At 39.0% G+C, this 8,570-nt stretch overlaps 1 protein-coding gene across 1 annotated transcript in view; it reads right to left on the reverse strand.

Moving 5' to 3' along the window:
* CPNE8 (copine 8) overlaps positions 1-8,570 on the reverse strand; it is a 189,005-nt gene that overhangs the window by 161,188 nt on the left and 19,247 nt on the right. The gene's annotated exons all lie outside the window — the stretch shown is intronic.

Genomic DNA, 8,570 nt, shown 5'->3' on the forward strand with positions numbered 1-8,570 from the left:
GAGCTTTTATTTCTCCATCAACTAATTTCCACACAGATTATTTTGTTTAATTTTTATATCACCTATCCCTCCCTTTTAGATTGTAAGCTTTCATAAGCAGGGCTCACCTAACCCTCCTGTATTGAATTGTATTGGAACTGTATTGTCTTCCTTTATTTTGTAAAGAGCTGCGCTAACTATAGTTGCTTTATAAATCCTATACTGTAATTAAAAAAATACTACATGTATTTATTGATATATGTATTAATTTATTGCACACACATATTGATATATGATATATGTGATTCAGGGTTTACCAGCTCAGTGTACACTAAGGTCTCCTTTACCTTTAGGCCAATGGTAACTGAGTATACACACAAAACTTGAAAGACAAAAAACAGAACCACACAGATGTTTTTTACTAAATCTGTTCAAATTTTAGAAACAATGTTGAAAGTTTCTTCAGATTATTAATTTAATTACAGGAATTCACAAGACATACACATATGGCGTGTGATATTATTAGGGACTAGTCTAATTTATGTGTTAGAGTCCCATAAAAACCTAAAGCTGAACTATGACCAGAGCGGTTCGTTCCCCTGACTAATTTATCACTGACATAATGCATCTATTCACCAAAGAAACAATTATAACTACTTATCTCATGGTCCAGACATAACCTACAACCTCTAACTTACCAACAGCTAAGATATCCATGTGTCTATAACTACAGCTGCGATGGCATTGAGCCGAGAGCAGTGAACGCAGTCATCCTCTGGGACTAGGAATGGAGGTTAGATATAAAGATACCAGTCTTTACTTACTTTTCACGTACAGTACAGTAACATGGACAAGATAGATGGTAAGTATAGTTATTACAAGTGGAGCTAATTAATGAATAGGACAGAATATTTTTCATGACACCAAAGTAATTACAATAAAAATTAATTTCATCTGTGCCTAGAAAACCTGGAGGTAGAGTTATCATTGACATGTTATAATTGGCTAATTCTCTGCTGTTCCAGTTACAGACTTCTCTTACACTGAGGACATATGTAATTCAAGTCTTTTTACCTTGAGAAAAGAAGCAATTGAAAGCAATATCTGATAGAAGACTGTGGAAAGCGCCGCACAACAAAAGGTAACAAATGCATTCTTCGCTTCCAAATGTCAACAACATGTTCCACAATAGCTTATTAACCTCTCTATATCTTGTATTTGCCGGAAAATCTGCAAAAGGCGACAGGGTGCATGAATTGATTTATTAAGCCATATCATTTAGTATTTCCAGCGCATAGTGGCACTTGGAAACTGAAGTATCTCCGGAAATAAAATGATTAACGTCTGCAGCAGCATTTTCAAAATGTATCAATTCAACTGATTAGGTACATTAATGGGAAAATTCCTACCAATTCAAATATACACATACTATACAATAGCATATTTTCAGTGACACTAAACTCAAACAATTAAATGTCCTAGTCACATGTGCCAGAGTTCCAGGAAGTAAAAGGAGATGGATTAACCTGCCCTTAGTTAAAATGACCACTGTTAGAAGAATGGGGGGGAAAAGAAAAATAAGGTATGCAAAGAATAAAAAGCATGCAATTCTCTAGAAGTATGTGTTCGTAGATTGTCATTACTAAACATTTCTAATGGTGTGTTTTTTGTCTTTTTAAAGATATGGGTAAAGATATCAAAAATCATTTTTCCGTGAGAAGTCAAATTACACAAATTGATGCACTGAAGCACTGAAAAGTTACCCCTATACATTAACTTAATATATGCAAAAATTATGCTAGAATCCCATTAAAGACCAATCTATGCAGACATTATTTATTTCCTGTATTTATATATCACTGACATTTGCCACTCACAATCTAATGTCCCCCACAAACTAAAGCTAGACATACTTCAGAAAATGGAGCTCTGTATGGCCCTGCCAACACCAATTTGTTCGGCAAAAGTCTGGCTTCTAATCAACTTTTGTCAAAGGAGCCTGCCTGCTAAACAAAATGAATGATTCACTCCCTTCGACATGCTGGCGCTGTGGACAAGCCCTGGGCACTATGCTCCACATCTTTTGGCAGTGTCCTGACCTTGGCCCTTTTTGGAGGGATGTGAGGTCTACAATCAACCGGCTGGTGATTGGTGACCTTCCAGACGACCCAGCGGCCTGTTTACTTCATATAACTACCCATTCCACAAAAAAGTACAACAAATTCCTGACTATTCATATGTTGAATGCAGCAAGATCATGTATTCCCTTGTTGTGGAGGAACACTAAACCTCCCTCAATGAGACTCTGGTTCTCTATCGTGGGTGAGATTTACTGTATGGAAGATCTGACTGCCTCCATCCATAACCAGGAGGAAGGGTTTCATGCAGTTTGGAGACTGTGGACCCACTTTGCATCCACCCCTGAGTACCTCGCGGTGATGCATGCACAACCCTCTATTCCGTCAGTGGAGGGACGAGATTGAGCCCGTGAGCGCCATGGGCCTAGGCTTGAGGAGATCAGTCCCCCCACAACAGGTCGCCATGTCTCTGTATCCCTTTGCTCCTTTCTTCCCCTCCTGATTCTTTATAGCTTCTCTTAACCCTCTTAGGACTAGTACAACCTGGAAGATCCCGCCACGAGGTGGGAGCCCACCCAGTCTCTCCCAAGCAGTGTGTACTTAGCAAAGAACACGGATCTGTCACGAACCCAGAGTGAGAAGGGTGGGTGCATCCCACGCAATGCCCAGATGCAAACTCAGTAAAACAGTTTAAGCTTACCTTATGATAACGATAAGCCTTGGGGTCCTGAATACAGGTCCATTAGGGAATTGGTTGAGTCAACGAATTCCTTACAAGCCGGTTTATTTGTTGTGAATTGGAGAGCTGTTGGTGGTCATGAGTTTTCCATTGGGAGCGCAAATTGGCGGCCCTTGTCCTTCGGGGGACATGGGATATGGTTCGGGTGTTATCTATGCTTCCCAATCGCTCTTTAATGTAGTTCGCATATTCATCTGATACTATGACCCTGAATTGTACACTTCTCTCTTACCGAGTGTTTTGTATGGCTCAAATAGACTACAGGTGTAATAATGTTTATGCTGTAATGCTCTGCCAATGATCTGTATTCAAATGTCTGTTTGACTATCTGTTAATAAACGCATTGTTTAAAAGGAGCCTGCCTGAAAATTGTTGTACGAACAGTGACTGCAGCGAATCAGATGCAGTCACTACTAGGGTATTCTGACAGTCGCAGGCACCGTTTGTTAAAATACAATTGCTGATATAGTTGATCCCACAACTGGACAGGCAGCTTGTAGTTTCCAGAGGATCTCCACTGTCTCCTGGGTTTGAAGTGCCAAATTGCAGGATTGTGAATTGAAGGCCCACACTTTGTTTATTAGCCTAGACACATCTTTATTCAATGTAGGGTTGAGGGAACAGTATAGGAATAGCCAACACATTTTGGGGGCTTCTACATTTACCCCCTTTATACAGACTTACAAAGGCATAAAATGTATCAGGACTATTTGTCCAGTGTGTAAGAATGCATACAGCTATTCAGCAGATGATTGGGTAGCCTGAAAACATGTTGGCTATTTCTACACTGTACCCTCAACTGTTAAATAGAGTGTGGTGCTTCAATTCACAATCCTGAAATTTGACTCTACAAACCAAGGAGACAGTGGAGATCATCTGGAATTTAGAAGCTGCCTGTCCGCTAGTCAGATCAACTATACTGACTCTTTCACACCATAATTGGCCGGCCATACCAATAGGATCACCTTGCAGGCCCAGTGTTTTCTTTTAACTTATTTAGAAAACAATTGCAAAAATCCCCCCATCCATGCTAAACGAGCTGAGCTGAATGAGACAAAACTCCTAGTTTATGGTCAGCTTGGAAGCCAATTAGCTTTCCGGTATATTTGCGGTTGTAGAAGGAAACCAAGAGTAAATAAACTCTGCAGACAGTGTGACAGCTGGTTATCAAACCAAGGTCTTCTATGTGTGAATGCAAGAGTGCTAACCACGTAGCTATTATGCAAAAATTAGCACATTGACATATACTGTAAAAAATCTCCCCTGGGTAACTATTACAAAACTTTAAAGCTGAGACCCAACTTTATCCCACTAACACAATCAATATTATTGACTACAGGAACCCTTCCTCTAAAGCAAGTGCAAGAATTTAGAACAAATTATCGCTCAGCTTCAAGAATTGATTGCTTTCACTCAACTCTGCAATTGCATTACTGAAGGGCCTGAGGTTTCCACACAGATGAACATAGATTTGACAATTTGGACAAATAAACCTCACTCCTATTCCACGATAATTTGTACTGTAGGTAAAATAGATATACATAAATGGTACAGATCTGATACCATCAAATGCATTACTATGTTTCATAAATTAGTCATTACATTTTATCTACAGTAATCCATTTCTTCACCAACATGAAAGTGGATATTACAGTCCTAACCGCATTAGTGACATTTTTAAAAATGCCATCTCCAATGCCTAAGGAAATTGACTGATAAGAGAAACCATTCATAAATATGTAAACATTCTCTAACAAAATTCCTAAGATAGCAATAATAGGAAATGATCTCATTGTTTCTCATAAACACAAAAAATAAATAAAGTATCATGTTGCAGCAGTCACAGAAAAAATCTGAATCTTTCAGAAAGTTATATACTGAAAATGTTCTGCATACATCATCTTTTTATCAACTCTTCAAGGAAAATTTTAGCTTGTAATACATTATCAGCAATACAAAAGAGTGAAAATGATCACGCTAAAATACATTTTGTTAACTGAATTTAGGTATACCATGATATTTGATTAATTACATGGAAAGTGTCCATCTGTTCTATTATCTGTAGATTATATCGCAGTTTAGTCCACTCTAGTCCTTGTCAATAACTAACCTTCTATGTTCAGACATCACGAGATATTGTAAAGTGACAAATCACTTCCACAGGTGAATTACCAGTCCCTGAAATATGAAAACTTTAATAAAATGTATATGTTTTTGCTACACGGGAACTATTGACACTCCTAGATAGCAGGGGGAGTCAGAGTTCAAGCTACCCTCCCATTAATGGAAAGTACACATTCGGAATCAGGAAGTCACACGTATGGTGAGTGTAACCTGCACCCTGCAGAATTTGCAAACATTATTTAAACTATGAAGAGTAGACGCTGGATAAGCCAATGGTGAAGAAGAAACCCCATTGCATGGTTAGTAAAGTCAATATACATTTACAAGTGTTCCTATTACCTTTCAAAACTAGTAATGTAATGTACCAATTCCAGTTCCAAAAAAAGTAAAACTTGCTTATTGCAACTCCTCTATCTATCAACTATGTACAGAAGGACAAAGCAACTAATGTGCAACATATTTAGATTCTCCATTGTATATTGTTGATAATGCAGAAGAAATCATTATATCTTTGCACCTGATATCTTACTATGAATCTGCATTCAGAACTATCAGTGATTCTGCTATTGATGCTTCTCTTCCATGACAAATATGTGTTTGTTTCCTACGTTTTTACTAGAAGACACACACTGTAATTGTGAACAAAATATTTTTTTCCCCAGGCCTGCACGGTAGATCCCTATAAACATCTCTGGAGCTTTTTTTTGATACACAAGATGTTTCATAGACTGCGTCATAAAAGTCTACAGTGGTATACTGCACAGACAAGGCCTGGAAATAACGATTTCTGCAGGTCGTGGTCATCTGATTTAGTCGAGTATGCAACTGGAGCAAGAGGTTACATTAAGTCCAGGGGGGTGGAGGGACAAAAAGCATAAATGTACTTTCTCTGTAATGCAAAGTATTTCACAGATTGTGCCATAAACATAACATGGCAAACTCTAAATATGGACATTAGGTACATGCAGAGGGATTGCAAATAAAGAATCCATTAAGAACTCTCACGCATAATTTGCCCTGGATAATGACAGTGATAGCCCACTGTCCTCAGGTCATTTGAGGGCAGTGGCCTGTCATTGAATGACAACAAATGGGCGGAGCCGGCCATGACACCACGGCCGACTCTGCCCATTGTTTTCATTTGGCCAGGAACTGAGAAGACCCGTTTTGACAGCTACGCCTAGTTGTTGATATTGTACCGGCATCTGTCAAGCTTTCATTCTGCGGCGGCAGTTTGTCAGGTTTGTCGGTTTGTTTTTTATTTTGATCGGATAGTCGGCATAGTCGGGACAATGCTGGATGTCGTGATTGACCTTTGGATTACATGGTTGGATTCATTTTTAAAATTTTGGGGATTTTTATTTGTGAAAAACTTTTGTTTTGTTTTGTCAATTAAAGGATTTATTTCTCAAACTGTGGGCTCTTTATTCACTTTTTACTTTAACCCTTTAGTGAATGAGTAGGGGTAGTACCCCTTACTTATTCACATGGGGGGCAGCATCTGGGGGCCCCCTTTATTAAAGGGGGTCCCCCGATGCAAATAAGCCCCCTGCCCAAAGACTACCACAACCACCGGTCAGGGATGTGGCAGAAGATATTCAGTCACTGCTGTTCGGCCCCTATGAGAATATGAACTGCTGTGCGTTTGGCTCAGCCAATCCAGTTGTTGGATCGGCTGAGTTGAACATGTTCTTTAATTTGGCTCAGCCGAACATGCTGAGCATGTTCGGCTGAACCCAAGGGAACTGAAGCCAGACGATGTATGACTGAAATCAGCCGTACTTGGCTGAAGTGAATAGCCAAATGGCATTCGGCTCCCTTCACTTTGGCTCAGTTATTCACTCGGCTGCCTTCAGCAGCTTAGTGAATAGCCCCCTAAGAATGTCAGCCAAAGGACTGTAGGCGGGACTGTGTAACACATGCTAAGCCTGAATACAGTTGATTTTTTTTTAAAGTGATGTCATCAGGGTACGGCTGACATTGATTCTGGGACTTTCGTACTTTGGATTGTGGGCACGCTTCGCTAGCAGGCACTCAATGTTCCATTTAATTTGACAAGCGTTTGCTGGGACAGAGCAGTATCATTTGGTGATTTGTTGCTATAACACTAAGGATGTAAAAATAATTATTTTCAGAATCAGAATGCTATCCTCTTAATATAGTGAACTATAAAAATGTGATCATTACCAAATGGTTAAAGATAAGGGCAGAAAGCAGTATTACAATTCTCTACCATCATATTATTCTTCTGTTCTTTGCTTTCTGTGGGATTTGTATATTCAATAAACAGCAGAATAGAAAGACAATAAAAGCCACTTCTAGAGATCTGTCAGATTACTTTCATGAGGATGGCATGTTATGATAACAGTAACACTGAGATGACAATATCTAAAGACGGAGCTTTACAAAATGTCAGAACTGAATTAAAGACTGACAGATGCTGATTGCATAATTAGTTTAGGATTGTCACAGCGAACATTAGCAGATCAGATAGAAACATTGTTGTGCTCTTATTGAAAAAAAAACAAGGATAGAAATGTCTTCTGTTAACATATGCAATCTTTTAACATGAGGAAATAATAACAAATCTCCCTACAAGAATCAGAAAATAATTTAACCTGTACATATTCATCTCAATCCATAAATAGCCGAACTCCAAGGGTCTTCACCGAAAATATAAATATTTATTCATGGAGCAAATACATAACGTTTGTTCCTTACCATGTGTGCTCAGCCTGCTAATGCGTTTCACCATTCTGGCTTACTCATAATGAATGATCTCTATGTAAGCCGAATGATCTCTATGTAACGGCTCTCTAGTAAGCCGAAATCGTGAAATGCGTTAGAGGCTGAGTTCTGTCAAATTAAATAGACCCTTGGAGTGCAGCTATTTCTGGATTAGGTTGCTGTAAGTGACGGTGCGCTTCTTTGCCTGTACCTGGGATGCAATTGCAGTGCAAGCCGGTTCTGGAATGTGAGCGGTGTTTGCTGTGGGTTATTTCAACTGTACATATTCATGACATGCAGCTAACAGCTAACCATACATCTGTTTTTACCCAAAAGAACAAAGCAATCTTTGTTCAGGCATTAGCCAGATTCAGCATCTACTTCCTGGACTGAGATAATACAACCATGTAAATCCCATTACTTGTGCTGCAGTTGTTGGTGGTGTTCACAAATGTCTATACAAATCAGCCGTTCACACCTTGCAGCTTGCTACAATGTGGCAATCTAGCATGACTAGGGAGATGCTTCCTTCTGCCTGCTGCAGACTGATGACATCTCAGCCTAGGCAGAGCTGCCTGGAGCTCAAGCACTGCCTTCAAATACATTACAATGGTAGAGCGGTTGTGAAAAATTATGCGGTTGCTGTAAATTTTGACAAGTCAGCAATATGTTCATGCAGACTCGGAGTGATACTTACATCACTTAAAGTGATGTAATATAAGTAAAAGTGCACTTAAAGTGAAAAGTCACCAATCAGAATACGATTGGTAAGTGGTCTGACATCAACAGACTAAATTACTCTTGTTTGGTTTGACCTAATTTTGCACCAAGTATTTTGATCTTTGAGATATTTACTGTATTATACAAGGACATTCAGCGTATACATCAGATGCTATATATAGATATATATCTCTATATATATA

This window comes from Nanorana parkeri, unplaced genomic scaffold (assembly GCF_000935625.1).
Source record: "Nanorana parkeri isolate BGI_ZX_2015 unplaced genomic scaffold, ASM93562v1 scaffold90, whole genome shotgun sequence".
In the NCBI taxonomy this organism is placed as follows: Eukaryota; Metazoa; Chordata; class Amphibia; order Anura; family Dicroglossidae; genus Nanorana; species Nanorana parkeri.